Genomic DNA, 15,297 nt, shown 5'->3' on the forward strand with positions numbered 1-15,297 from the left:
CATCACATCAATAAGAGAAAGGATGGGGGGGGCCTTAGTTGACCATCTGACTTCAGCTCAGGTCATGATCTCATGGTTTGTGAGTTTGAGCCTTGCATCAGGCTCTACACTGACAGTGTGGAGCCTTCTTGCGCTTCTCTCTCTCTGCCCCTCCCCCTCTCACACTGACTTGTTCTCTCTCTCTCTCTCTCTCTCTCTCTCTCTCTCTCAAAATAAATAAACTTAAGAAAATAAGAGAAAAGATAAAAACCATTTGATCATTTCAGTAGACACAGAAAAAGCAGTTGACAAAGCACAACGTCCATTCATGATAAAACCCCTCAACAAAGTAGGTTTAGAGGAAACATGCCTCAACATAATAAAGGCCATTTATGAAAAACCCACAGCTTTTCATTCTTCTTGTTCTTAATGGGGGAAAAACTGTGAGCCTTTTCTCTAATGTCAGGAACAAGACAAGGATGTCCAGTCCCACCACTTTTTTTCAACATAGTAGTGGAAGTCCTAGCCACAGCAGTCAGAGAAGAAAAATAAATAACAGGCATCCAAACCAGCAAGGAAGAAGTCAAACTTTCACTATTTGTAGATGATGTGATACTATATAGGGAAAGCCTAAAAGACTCTACCAAAAACCTCATAGAACTGATAAATTAATTCTATAGAGTTGGAGGATACAAATCAATGTACAGAAATCTGTTGCATATCCATACACCAATAACGAAGCAGCAGAAAAAGAAATTAAGAAGACAATCCCATTTACAATTACACCAATAATAATAAGATACATAGGAATAAACCTAACCAAAGATGTGAAAGACCTGTACCCTGTAAAGTATAAAGCATTGATGAAAGAAATTGAAAAGGACACAAAGAAATGGAAAGATATTTCATGCTCATGGATTGGAAGAGCAAATATTGTTAAAATGTATACTACCCAAAGCGATCTACACATTTAATACAATCTCTATAAAAATACCAACAGCATTTTTAACAGAACTAGAACAAAGAATCTTAAAATGTGTATGGAACTATGAAAGACCCTGAATAGCCAAAGCAACCTTGAAAAAGAAGAGCAAAGCTGGAGGCATCATGATTCCGACTTCAAGTTATATTACAAAGCTGTAGTAATCAAAACAATATGGTACTGGCACAAAAATAGACACAGAGATCAATGGAACCCAGAAATAAGCCCACAATTATTTGGTCAATTAATATTCAACAAAGCAGGAAAGAATATCCAGTGAGAAAAAGACAAGTCTCTTCAACAAGTGGTGTTGGGCAAACTGGACAGCAACATGCAAGAGAGTGAAACCAGACCACTTTCTTACATTATACACAAAAATAAATTCAAAATGGATTAAAGACCTATGTGTGATGATTGAATCCATTAAAATCCTAGCAGATAACACAGGCAGTAACTTTGACATCAGCTGTAGCAACTTTTTTCTAGATATGTCTCCTGAGGCAAGGGAAGCAAAAGCAAAAATAAACTATTGAGACTACATCAAAATAAAAAGTTTCTGCACAGTGAGGAGACAATCAACAAAAGTAAAAGGCAATGTACAGAGTGGGAGAAGAAATTTGCAAATGATATATCTGACAAAGAGTCAATATCCAAAATATATAAAGTACTTGTAAAACTCAGCACTCAAAAACTAAAGAATCCAGGCATGTCTGAGTGGCTCAGTCAGTTGAACATCCAACTGTTGATTTCGGCTTAGGTCATGATCTTATAGTTTGTGGGATCGAGCTGTCAGCATGGAACCCACTTGGGATTCTCTCTCTCCTTCTCTCTGCCCTTCTTCCATTTGCACTTGCATGCTCTCTCTCAAATAAATAAACAAACAGACAAAACCCACTAAAGAAATCAAGTTAAAAAATGGGCAGAAAACATGGACAGACATTTCTCCAAAGAAGATATACAGACACATGGAAGGATGCTCATCATCATTTCCCATCAGGAAAATGCAGATCATTGTAGAATGGGATGTCATCTCACAAATGTCAGAATGGCTGAAGTCAACTATATAAGAAACAACACATGTTGGGAAAGATGTGGAGAAACAGGAACGCTCATGCACTGTTGGTGGGAATGCAAACTGGTACAGTCATTGTGGAAAACAGTATGGAGGTTCCTCAAAAAGTTAAAAATAGAACTACCATCCAGCAATTGCACTAATTGGTATTTACCAAAAGAACGTAAAAACATGAATTTAAAGTGATACATGCACCCATATGTTGATAGCAGGATTATTTACAATAGCCATATTATCGAAGCAGCCCATGTGTCCGTTGATTGATAAATGGATAAAGAAGAGGGGATCTACACACACACACACACACACACACACACACACACACACACACACACAGCAATATTATTCAGCCCTAAAAAAGAATGAAATCTTGTCATTTTCAATGACATGGATGGAGCTAGAGAGTATTATGTGCAGTGAAATAAACCAGAGAAACACAAATACCATATGATCTCATTCATATGTGGAATTTAAGAACAAAACAAGTGAAGAGAAAGAAAGAGAGACAAACCAAGAAACAAACTCCTAACTCTAGAGAACAAACTGATGGTTACCAGAGGGGAGGTTGGTGTGGGAATGGGTGAACTAGGTGATGGGGATTAAGCAGTGCACCTGTTGTGATGAGCACTGGGTGATGTATGGAATTGTTGGATCAGTATATTGTACACTTGAAACTAATATAACTATATTAACTAATTGAAATTATTATAATAAATACTTAGAAAAAAGTATTCATTTGTAGCATAGAGAGTCTAGAGAGAGAGATGCTACAAAGTATACAATGGAGACAATCATAGCAGTAGTAGTGGACACTGTTCAATCCTCTCATTTAACCCTTATACCACTTACTTGAGGTAGGAGGAAATTGAAGCAAAGAGGTGAAATGTCTCCCCCTGGTTGGTGCACACCCAAAGGAACGGAGCCAAAGTGTAACCTGTTTGTGACTATTTCCATAATTCATGAGATCTGAATCATAGAATGATTTTCGTCTCTAGAAGACATTTAACAATGTTTGGGGACATTTTTGAATGTCATGAATGGGACATGCCACTGGCATTTAGTTAAAAGAGGCCATGGGTGCTGCTAAGCATCATATGATACACAGGACAGTGCTCTACATCAAAGAATTATTTGGCCCCAGAATGTGAATTGTGCATTGATGGTATTAAGTGTACTACCACACTTTGTCACCACCCTTAACCAGAATCTTATTAAGTTTTCCTCTTAGCTGAAGAGCTAATTTAAGTAAAAGACAATTTATCTTATTCTTAATTTTTTTTTTAATGTCCAGGCTGTGTAGTGAGTTCATTTACATATACCTTCAGTAGTAAAATATCAGAGTATTTTAATTCCATAAGAAATGTGTATCTCATGTACTAATGCTGTGTTTAAAAAGCTTCGGATAGACTATCAGCATAAATTGAATCAGCTTTTCTAAAGCACATTCTAGAATTCTCCTGTGGGAACAGTAGGCATTAGGATGTTAACTTTAGAAAGCCTTTAGTAGATGCTGACAGGTAATTACGTGGACATGTTCTAAATCCCTTGGTTTCTTTAATTCTGTGGGTGGTGCCGAAGGGAAAGATAAATACTAGCATTACCTATTTGAAGCCGATCCTAGTTATCTGCTGCATGCACTGCTAGGGAGGAGCATAGCTACCACTGGTTGGAATGAAACAGATTTAGGAAAGGAATGGTGTGGACCACGTTCGGGGCTGACTTTCCTCATGGAAAGAAGTGATGCTGATGAACAGTGTTCTTCTGGGAACCTGGTTCTGTAAATAACATTTAGACTAAAGTTTTATGCACAATTTTTAAAAAGAATGATGTGTTAATAAACTTTAAAAGGGGAAATACATCCCCTTCCAGTATAGTTGAACCTGATGGTAATTTAATATTTACTTAGGTATAGTTTTACTATACATGTAAGACAGTGTATAAATCTCAAGAAAAACATTTTCATCAAGAACATCAAAAAGCTTGGCAGTAAAATAAAGACAGAATGTGATGGCAAGGATTTTGGCATGTTTGTTTTTAGAATGAATGGTTCTTTGAATTATAATTTTTTCAGCTCTTCCCTATGGTAAAGCTCATTGTTAAAACCAGACTTGGATAATTTTTTCTAAAATGAAATTTCAATACTGGTATATATCCTCCTCTAATTTTTAAAGAGAACTATAATTGAATATACTGTGATACTTTTCTAAAATTTAAGATTTTATAACCAAGTTGAGGCTACTTGTTAATATTCAGGATTTTTAAAAATAATATTTTAAGTATTTGAAGTGTGCCTGTATTCCTACTTGTCCAATTTCTTATAACTACTATTTAAAATTTTTTTTTTAACATTTATTTTTTGAGAGACATAGGGAGACACAGCATGAGTGGGGAGGGCAGAGAGGGAGAGACAGAATCTGAATCAGGCTTCAGGCTCTGAGCTGTGAGCACAGAGCCTGACGTGGGGCTCGAACCCATGAACCTGAGATCATGACTTGAGCTGAAGTTGGACACTCAACCGTCTGAGCCACCCAGGCGCCCCATAGCCACTATTTTTTATTCTGAAAATCATCTAGGACTTAATCTTTATTAAAAAGTATGGTATAAAACAAAAGAGATTATAAAAGGGCCTTTAAATATTTTACATTAATAAATCTCTTTGTAGTTTATGTAATTACTTTTGCCACTGAACAGCATAACTTCTTGCAGGTAATTACTTGCTGGATAGGAAAAAAAAAGTCTTGATTCCTTCCAGTAAGGAATGTATATGCCAGACATAATGCTTAAATTTTTTGAAGATACTATGAAAGTGGATGAAAAAATAATAGTTTAAAAATGTCAGCTTCCTGTTTAATAAAACCTATTGAATTACACTAGCAGACAAGTATACTTACGTTTAAGATTTCACATATTTTAGGAACACCTAGGTAGCCCAGTTGGTTGAGCATCCAACCTTTGATTTTGGCTCAGGTCATGATCCCAGGACTGTGGGACCGAGCCCTGTGTTGGGCTCCATGCTGAATGTGGAGCCTTCTTGGGATTCTCTCTGTCTCTCTCTCTCTCTCTGTCTCTCTCTGTCTCTCTCTTTCTCTTCCTCTCTCTCTGTCTCACTTTCTTTCTCTCTCTGTCTCCCCCCCTCTACTCCTCTCCCCTGCTCTCTCTGTGTGTCTCTAAAAAAAAAAAAAGATTTCACATATTTTATTTGGGTTTAAAAATAAATTTTTATTTATTTTGGCTTTGAAATGAAAACTAGAATTACTTAGAGTTAGAAGGTGGCTCCAACACGTGGAGTTTATTCACATCCTTGAGAGAAAAGAAATAAACCTACAACCAGCAACATAAGAAAAAGATATCTTATGATTTCAAGATATCCAGGTATATGTTTGTGGGTTTTCCTTTTAAACTCCATCACTCACTAAAATGGTGTTTTTACTTAAGTTAGAAAGATTTTCCCCCCACAAAATTATGTAACTTTGTATCCATTTTTAAAACTGTATATGCTATAAAAGTTGGAGATCTGTGGGTATGTGTATACATGTGTATATATAAACAATAATACTTCACATGAATTTGATTTGCTAAGCAAATCAGTGCATAGATACATTTATCCATAGATAACAGGGCTTGAGAAAAAGACATTGCCTTTGGATATTTAATATTTTCATTTTTTATTTCAGTAAAGTCATCATCTCTTGTGATAGTCCAGATAATACTATCTAAAGATAAACTGAGGTTTTCCAGGCTGAAATTATTCAGCCTATTCTGTGACGTTTTCTTGCCTTGCTCCTGGTGCTATAGTTGACTGGTTTAGGTTGAACACTCAAACCTTCTGATGAATGAGAATGTCCCTTATCTGGACTGTTTAGAAAATGGCAGGGTCTATTCTTTGGGAGCCAGTTTGTAGACAGTCTCTATAGCGGAATGATAGTTTGGAAGATACAGAGTGAAGGCTTTGAAGTAACACCCGTTTCTGCCACTTAATCACTATGTGCCTTTGATCAGCCACTTATCTGCTCTGTGCTTTAGTTTCCTTGTCTGAGGTAATAATACCCTTTTCAGAGGTATTGTGGGAGGTACCTATGTAAGGATTTTAATACAGCGCCCAGCACAAAGGAATAAGGAAATTTTGATTAAATACCTGTTACTATTGACTTGATCTGAGGTGCAGATTCTAGACCCGGATCTTCACAGTTACTTAAAATTATTTGGCCATTTGAGGAGCCTGGGTGGCTCAGTCAGTTAGGCGTCCAACTCTTGATTTAGGCTCAGGTTGTGACGTCACTGTTGTGGGATTGAGACTCCCACATTGGGAGTGGACATGGCTTAAGATTCTCTTTCTGCCTTTCTGTGTGCTCCTTCCGGCTTGTGCTTTCTCTCTCTCTCAAAACAAACAAACAAACAAACAAACAAACAAACAAACTTCAAATTATTTGGCCATTTTGCCATGTAGACTATATGGAGATCATAGCTGTTTGTATTGGAGAGACAAAAAAAGCAGAATAATTTATTATTGTAGTCAATAGGAAAGAGTCAAATGAAAAGTTTATTGATGTTCATTATATTTACAAGACTTAATGGTGTCTTAACTACCTAGCTTTCAGGGTTTAAAAAAAGAAACTAAATAGATTTCTAGGTTTCAAAAAAGATGCATTCCAGGTTTTAAAAAAGAACCATCATTATCATCATAATCATCAATTAAAGTTACTCCTGCAAAAGCAGTAAAATCTGTAATTTCTTATCAAAAGGCTCTTGCAAACCTCTTGGTTCAAAGTACTTTTTAGGGAGATAATCTTTGTAGCTCTCACTGTAAACTTCATGTGCTTTTAGGGTTTAACATTGATCAGTAAAAGTAAAATTTAAGTGGAAGACTGTAACCCTGGTTTTGTGTTTCTAAATGTATTAAATGTTGAAATGTATTTGTTTGATTTAGAAATTCTACTTCAGCAACTGAATATTGGCTTTTTGGGGGGTGGGTGTTTGTATATGTTTGTTTTTGTTTTGGATCTCAACATGGGAGTTCAAATTCAGATGCTGTAATGAAGGAGGAGTACAAGAGCCTGAGATTTTTATGGGAGGTGAGGAAGAAAGACTCCCTAAACGCAGCAGAAAGAATGGGATCAGGATGTATAGTTTTCTAAGGAAGTTAGAACTGGCAATCTGTACATAGTTTTTCATGTTTAACTGTGTGTTTTTTATTTTTAGCTGAATTTCAGAGTTAAAGTTTGAATCTCTGAAAACAAAAAATGCAAATCAGCTTTTAAAAATAGGTGTCCACTTGGTTGGTGGGAAGGTAAATAGTGGAATGGTGCCTGAGAAATTCTCCTCTATATTGTACATAGCAGTGAAGCCCTGAGGAAGGTATTTACCTTGCCCGGTTACTTAGGGCAGTCAGGTTTTGCTTTGGGGATAATGCAAAATACTTAGTCTTCTTATTTGTAACACGATTGGCTTATTTTTTGTCACAAAAAACAATCTTCACTGTAATACTGTATATCATAGGATATTGTTCTCTCTTGTAGCAGAGCAAACAGTTCTTAACCTACTGTGCCTACATAGCTGTCCCACACTGAGATTCTTCCCCACAGAATAGTAAATTGTCTCCTGAGTCCTGGGAATGGCCCCTCCTCCTTTTTTTTCCTTCTCTGCTGCAGAATAAATGTTTTAAATTTATCATCTTAGTCAATTCTTTCAACATTTTTATAAATTGCTAACATATCTTATCTACATAAAATAGAACGTAATTACGCTAATTACATACACAAGGTATTCTCCAGAGCTTCTCCATCAAACCTCTAGCTAGAGGTTTCCATGTTTGCTTGAGTGATATGTATGTGTGTATGTATATATAATTTAATATACAGTTGGCCCTTGAGCAATATGGGGATTAGGGGTGCTGATCCCCTGAGCAGTTGAAAATCCACCTACAACTTTTGACTCCTCAAAAACTTGACTACTAATAGCCTAATGTTGAAGCATTACTGATAATACAAACTCAATTAACACATACTTTGTATGTTATATGTATACATACTGTAATCTTAAATTAAGCTAGAGAAAATGTTGTTAAGAAAATCATAAGGAAAAAAAGGAGAAAATCATAAGAAAGAGAAAATACCACATTGTATGGTTCTATATTGTATTTATTGAAAAAAATGCACACATATGTGGACCTGTGCAGTTCAAACCCATTGTTCAAGGGTCAACTTTATATTGATATATCACATACACTGAATATATATATCATATTTATATATTTGATATATAATATATATTTAATAAATATATTTATTTTATTTCATTACTTCCATGCCATAACACCCATTTTCAGAGAGTTGCTTGTGATCATCCAGAGAATACTCCAACTGGAAAAGACAGGTGATTTTTCTAAGTGAGTAAAACTCAGGTCTAAAACTTCTTCAGGAGAACAAAATGGAACGTGTCTTTTGTTCTCTTGTAAAGGAAGTTAATATTTTCTTTGCTCCTTCTATCTAAAGGTTGAAAAGATAGCTTAACAGTATCAAAGAAAGGGAAAATTGAAACCAACCATACAAAGCTGTTTTTGGAAGATATTTTAAATGAGAACAGTCTTCCAAAACTCAGCTGGTTTTTTAGTTGGCTAAGCCATCTGTTTGGTTTTTCAGCTGGTGCTGTCTTCCGTCTCCCTGATTTTTATAGCTTCCCCTTGGGAAACCAGGAACCTCCAAATCATCACAGCACTGCAGAGCCATTTGAAGAGCTGTGTGTGACTTAGAAGTTTGTCAGTCTTCTGTCATATAATTTGGAATGGTTTTACTTCTATAAAACTTGTGCATTTATAAATTTTGGGAAGAGGTCTGAGGGAAGATAGTTAAAATTGTTTTTCCTACACAAGCTTTTATTTTCCAGATATACCACTAGTAAAATGGTAGCTATTTCATTGAGGTTAATTTACTCATGTTTCATTTAATGGGAACACATAAACCTGTTACTCAAAGTAAAATTGTGTTCTGTTTTTCAGTTCTGCCATTAGTTTCTTTCATTCTTATGTCAAATTTAGTGATGATACAGTTTTATTATAAACATTCCTTAAATTTATTTATACCTCATTATATTGGGTATAGTTTTCTAGAAATAGAAAAGATATTTTTAAAGTTGATGCATAGGCATCAAAGTGTTTCTGATAAATGAGTGTTCCTTGATGTTTTAAAAGCTAATCATATTTATAAGAGTATATTTGAGTAGTATGTGACAGTCAATAAGTGACTCTTATCATCTCCTGGTGTCTCTCTCTCTCATGCACAAACACACATACAATCTCTGAGGAAGAGATTTAGGTTTTATCCTGTAGTTAGAAACCACATTTCTTGTTCCTGTCACATGTGCTCTAAACCTAGAAATAACAGTTCAACCTGCGTATCATGTGAGCTTCAAAATGTGAATAATAACTACCCATCATTGTCACTACTCTGGAGAACAAGATGAGTATAACTTTTAAAGGTCATTGTGGGAATCATGAGAGTTTGCAGTTCCTCCCCCACAAAAATAGGACCTGAATGTTAGAGGATTAATACTAATGCAAATAAATACTTGAATTTGAAAGATTTAGACTCATCCACAAAGCAGAAATATTCTTTAAAGTCATTTCACCTTTGGGGCACCTGGGTGACTCAGTCAGTTAAGCATCTGGCTTTTGCTCAGATCATGATCTCTCTCTTTGTGAATTCAAGCTCCACGCTGGGCTCTGTGCTGACAGCTCAGAGCCTGGAGTCTGCTTCAGAGTTTGTGTCTCACTCTCTCTCTGCCCCTCTCCCATTCATGCTCTGTCTCTCTCTCGAATAAACATTAAGAAAAATAAAGTTATTTCACCTTTAAGATTTTATAATTAAAATAATGGGGAAATAATAATGGGAAAAAAGTATAGCCAACATTTAAATACTTAAGGTTTCATTTCTATTATATTCAACTAGCATCTTGTTGAAAAGATAGCTTAACAGTATCAAAGAAAGGGAAAATTGAAACCAACCATACAAAGCTGTTTTTGGAAGATACTTTAAATGAGAACAGTCTTCCAAAACTCAGCTGATTTTTGGTTTTTTGATTTTTTTGATTTTTTTGATTTTTGGTTTTTTCATACTCATTTTTTCTAGGCACATAAATATTCATACATCACTAAATGTGAAACTATGCCACTTTTCTTCCCTAGAAATTAATTATTTATTGTCATTTTTGTTTCTCTTTGGCTCTCTTCATTGCATGAGCTTTATGTAATGCTTGGTCTCTTACTTGATTTTGAAACCAAAAAATATTTATCCTCTTCAGACTGATTCCCTCATGTCTCTGAGGAGAGATGTCTATTCCTTTCCAAACTGAGTCATGTATTCTCGTTGTCCTTCCCTACCCCATTTCCTTGATCTTCACCTATGGGGCTTTTTTTCAGAGAGAGAAAGAGAGTGTGAGCAGGAGAGGGGCAGATAGAAAGGGAGACAGAGGATCTGAAGCAGGTAGAGAGCCTGACCCAGGGCTCGAACTCATGAACTGTGAGATCATGACTTGAGCTGAAGTTGAATGCTTAACCCATCAAACAATGAGGTGCTTCTCACCTGTGGGTCTTACTCTTTGTCCACAAGCACATCCAGGTCAGTCTCCAAGTGATCTTTCAGCTCTGAAACCATTCCTGTACATAGCAGTATGTTTCTCTCTTCAGATGGCACATCTTATTTAATTGGATTATTGCTTTGTATATATTTGCTGTTCAGTATCCGATTTAAATTTTTGTATTTTATTTTTTATTTTGGAAAGAGAGAGAGAGAGAGCGTGAGCTGGGGAGAGTGGCAGAGGAAGAGAGAGAATCTTAAGCAGGCTGCACGCTCAGCACGGAGCCCATTGAGCGGCTCAGTCCCATAACCCCGGGATCATGACCTGAGCCAAAACCAAGAGGTAGTGGCTCAACCTACTGAGCCACCCAGGTGCCCCATGATTGAAAATTTTAATACTATATTAAAAGTTTTTTTTTTATGTTGAGTTAGTTTGATTATAGTACAATTAATTATTTTGATGTAGTGAGGATGAAAGTGCTTTTCCTTCTATTTAACAGTGACAGAAATATGTAGGACTTGATAAAAGGAACTAATCTGGTGAAGATGTGAATATAGATTTTATTCTTCCTTCTCTGATGAATGGTGTTAAAGACAGCTAAGAAAATGTGTTCCTATTTTAGACGAGACTGATGAAGAATGAAGTTACTGTATTTCTATGAATTTTATTCTAAAATATAGGTTGGGTACAATTTCCTGTTCTGTGGACAGATCCCTAAAGGAAGGTTCCTTAATCTTTTTGTTTCAAAATTAAGATGTGTAAAATTTTACTGTTTTGGTGCAGCATGGATCCAGTGTAAGATACTGGATACATTTTCTTTATTCCATTTGCAATTTCTGCTTTTTGAAATTGATTTTTTGTTATGTTCTGTCATAGTTAATTTTGCCTCTGCTTGTTTCTGTAAGATTGTCTTTCCTGCTGTCTTCCAGAATAGTTTTCTCTGCTTCCTATGACTTAATATTATATTTAAAGGATTATTTTCAAAAGCATTTATTTTTAGAAGCAAATGTACAATAGCCTAAATTATATAAAACAAATTCATTATGGGATTAATGGAACATATTCATGGAACAGTGGAACACAGAAACTTGAAAAAACTACATATATTTCATGAGACCATAATCTAATTTTGTCCCTTGGGTGTTATCAGGAAAGCAGAACATGCTTGTAGATAAGAGAAGCAAGAGAGAAGTGGAGTAAACTTGCTTTATTATCAGATGTATTACCCTCATATTTATCCTCTGGCAGCAGAGCCAGAGATGGCTCTCCACTCCTTGCCAGGGTCATTCTCAACCTGAAACCACAGCAGATTATCCAGAAGCCCAGGAATCAGTACCTAACAGTCTGCAGGCCATGACTAAGCATTTACATGCAGATAGAGGTTCACAGTGTTCTAGAAATATTTGAATTATGTGAATTGTCAATGTTAAATATCAGGATGTTTCACATAAAACTCTGGAATTACAGGTTCACTTGAACACTGGGGTGATCTGAAAACACTGCTCTCATATCCCACCCCCCCGCCACCCCCCGGCAACATTTGCCTGGAGCCAAGCAGAGGCTGTCTCCTTCAGACCATGCAAATTAGCTTTCTCCAGTTCCCGAATTCTCAGCTTGCCCTTCTCTAGTCAGACACAGAGGTACTTTGGGCACTACTGCCACCTATGCCTGCCCAGTTATTTTCTGTATGCCCTGGCCCAGTGCATTTATTCCTATTACCTGTCCAGTTCTGTGCCTATTTGAGTTTGCTGCCTTCCAATTTTGGTGCTCCTTCAATCAACTAGATAGTTAAATATAGTTAAATATATTTTTTTGACTGTTACTGTCATCTGATTCTTTGAAAGTGGATTTTCTATGTTTTGGGCATGTGATAGTAATCAGTTAGGACTAAACTAAAAAAACCTGAACAACAATTGTTGGTGAGGATATGGAGAAAAAGGAACACTTGTGCACTGTTATTGGGAATTCAGACTGGTGCAGCCACTGTGGAAAACAGTATGGAGATACCTCAAAAAATTAAAAATAGAACTACCATATGATCCAGTAATTTTGCTGCTGGGTATTTACCCAAAGATTATGAAAACGCTAATTTGAAAAGATATATGCACACCTATGTTTATAGCAGCATTATTTACAAAAGCCACATTGTGGAAACAGCCCAAGTGTTCACGGATAGATGAATGGATAATGAAGAGGTGGTATGTGTGTGTATACACACACACACACACACACACACACACACACATACATGATGGGATATTACTCAGCCATAAAAGAATGAAATCTTGCCATTTGCGATAACATGGATGGATCAAGAGAACATAACGCTAATTGAAATAAGTCAGTCAGAATGACAGCATATGATGTCATTCACATGTAGAATTTAAGAAATGAATGGACAAATCAAAAAAAAGAAACAAACCAGGAACAGATTTAACTATAGAGAACAAACTGATGGTTACCAGAGAGGTCATGGGTGGGGAGATTAAGAATATACTTATTACAGTGAGAACTGAGTATCGTTTAGAATTGTTGAATCACTGTATTGTACACCTAAAACTAATATAACACTGTATGTTAATTCTATTGGAATTAAAATATAAACAGACAAATAAATAAGTAAGCCTCTACTGAACACCTGTGTGCATAATAAAGATTTCCAAGTTCCAAGGGAATTAATAAGTGATGACAATTCTCATTATTTTTCCTTAGAATTTCTGGAAGGAGAACTCATTAGAATGAATATTAGCATGTATACATCAGAACTTGCTCTCTTTCTTCGATGCTGCTGGTGGATTTGCCTTCTTGACTTGCACACTGACCTCCTTCCTGAGCCCTCCTTGGTTGTGTTGGAGTGAGCTTGGCCATGTGGCACAATGCTGCTCTGAACCTGCATGACCCCACTTCCTTTACAGCCTAGAGTCCGGGTGACAAGGAGCCCTTTTTGAAGGGATTGTGGATATTAATTGGCAGAATAGTTATTTCAAATTTATATGCTTTCATCTCCTTTAGGATAGGTTTGACCATATTGTGTGAGGGAAAATATAATTACCTAAAAGTTTCAGGGAAATAGTAAAGTAATTGTTAAAGATGAAACTGGTTTCTTGCGATTTATCAAAAATATATCTACATTTGGTTTCCTTTCCCTTTTTTTATTATGTCTCTTTGCTGTATTTATTTTTCTCACTTTTTAGTCTTTAGATCTTTTCATTCCTCCTGTAATTGCCCCTAAAGGTAGTAGCCACAAAAACTTTTATAATCTAGGTTGTTAGGTACAGAATCTTATGGGTACTTCTTTTATATAAGACAGTACCCATTTACATTTTGTGTGTCCTGAACTTCATTGAATGTCACTGTGCCATTAATCTTCTGGTACCAAGAAGGCATAGGCTTAGCGTAAACTGTGCCCCATTGTGCTTTCTCTCAATTATGATATTTCTTTCTTTAGGGTTTGTGAACTGATACTTTTTTCTTTGTTTTAAGTCAGTGGACTTTATTGTTAATATAATTATATACTTTTGTAAATCAAGGCTTCCATCTAGTGACAGTCTACCTTTCTTTTGACAGTTTTACCCTGATATTCTATATAGTGAAATAAAAAGTTCAAGGTGAGGAACATAGAAGCATAGGGAAAAAAAATTCTAAAATACTAAGCAGTGGTTACCTCTGTGATAGAATTTTGGGATTTCTTAATCTTTTGTGGTTATTTCTATCATCCAGGTTTGAAGCAATTGAACATGATTTTCTTTATTCAGAAGAAAAGTCATAGGGGTGTTCGGGTGGCTCACTTGGTGGGGCATCCAGCTCTTGATTTCAGCTCAAGTCATGATCTCATGGTCTTGAGATGGAGCCCCACATCAGTTCTGCACTGGCATGGGGCCTGCTTAAGATTCTCTCTCCCCTTATTTCTCTGCTCCTCCCCTGCTCACACACGCACTCTCTTTCTCTCTCAAAATAAGTTATAGGCATTTTAGAGCATAAATATTGAGAAGTAAATTAGTTTTCTTTAGAAATTTGTAAACATTTTAAAGTCATCCTTATTTGAAAAAAAATAGTTTTAAATTTTATGTTCCTTTTTTAATCAAATAGGACACCATTAAAGAAGTGCACAAATAGTTACCTGCCCCGGTAAAAACACTTTGGTCTGTTACTAAAGGGTATTTTTCAGTGCATAGTGTGAAAGTACAGCATTCTGTATTAGAACCAACTGAAATGCTTATTAAAAGTGCAGATTTCTCGGCCTCATTTCAGGACTCACTCAACCAGAATCTTGAGAATACTTGAGAAATATTTGTGCTTTTTAACACATTTCCCAGATGTTTCTCATACTTGCAAAAGTTTGAGATCCACTTACTTGTGCTTGATGCCAGGAGAGTAGTTTTAAAGCCCAAACTTGATGTTTACCTGGATTCTTGATACTTTTCAGTCATACCTGCTCTAGGTATAAAATGTGATAATGTATTCTTTCAGGTTAGCATAAATTTATACATATCAGATAAAATGGCACAAGTTTTAAAGAGTAATTTTGTTGAATGGTGATGTTTAAGAAATTCTTTAAAATGAAATTAAATTACCTGCAAGCAGAGGGTGCTGTTGAATTGGTTCTGTACTCTGATTTTGCATCTTTACATTTGAATTTATGCCGGATTTAGAAGGCCTAAGAAGCAGTTAATATTGCAGTGATAGTTAAAGC

General features: G+C 35.9%; 1 protein-coding gene across 18 annotated transcripts in view; it reads left to right on the plus strand.

Annotated features, from left to right (window-relative positions):
- The window catches only part of KDM4C (lysine demethylase 4C), a 435,403-nt gene that overhangs the window by 173,838 nt on the left and 246,268 nt on the right, over positions 1 to 15,297 (plus strand). The window lies entirely within an intron of this gene.

The sequence above is a fragment of the Panthera onca genome, chromosome D4 (assembly GCF_046562875.1).
Source record: "Panthera onca isolate mPanOnc1 chromosome D4, mPanOnc1 haplotype 2, whole genome shotgun sequence".
NCBI classification, from domain to species: Eukaryota; Metazoa; Chordata; class Mammalia; order Carnivora; family Felidae; genus Panthera; species Panthera onca.